At 39.6% G+C, this 402-nt stretch overlaps 1 protein-coding gene across 1 annotated transcript in view; it reads left to right on the top strand.

The window, feature by feature from the left end:
- LOC118333081 (versican core protein-like) overlaps window positions 1-402 on the top strand; it is a 30,751-nt gene that overhangs the window by 21,760 nt on the left and 8,589 nt on the right.

Here is a 402-nt window from a genome sequence, read left to right as displayed (position 1 = left end):
ACAAAGCTGATTGTGTGGCTTCAAGTCATTGTGTATAAATGTGTGTGTGGTACATGTGTATGTGTGTGTGTGCTTTCTGACCTGCAGACAACTGGAGAGTTTTGAGGGTTAATGAAGTCCAACTGTGTGTTATTGAGCTCATTCAGTGAGGGGCCTTTATTCCCCAGCTGGACCTCAACTTCTCTCTCTCTGTCTGGCCTGAACAACAGAGTTTGATGAAGAAATAAACAAATCAGAGTTGTTGTGCAGCTGCAAGACGTTCATTGTTACAACTGGCTGTGGGCAACGTTATGTATATAATGAGGATAAAAGTATACAGACTGGACTGTAATATGAAGCAGGATAAGGAATACTAAGTTAAAGTTCTAATGTATAACACTAAAATGTCTATAAACACTTCAT

Source organism: Morone saxatilis, unplaced genomic scaffold (assembly GCF_004916995.1).
Source record: "Morone saxatilis isolate NCDOM2014 unplaced genomic scaffold, NCSU_SB_2.0 Contig21, whole genome shotgun sequence".
NCBI lineage: Eukaryota > Metazoa > Chordata > Actinopteri > Moronidae > Morone > Morone saxatilis.
Note: the sequence above shows the minus strand (reverse complement) of the source record. Positions and strands in the feature narration are given on the sequence as shown.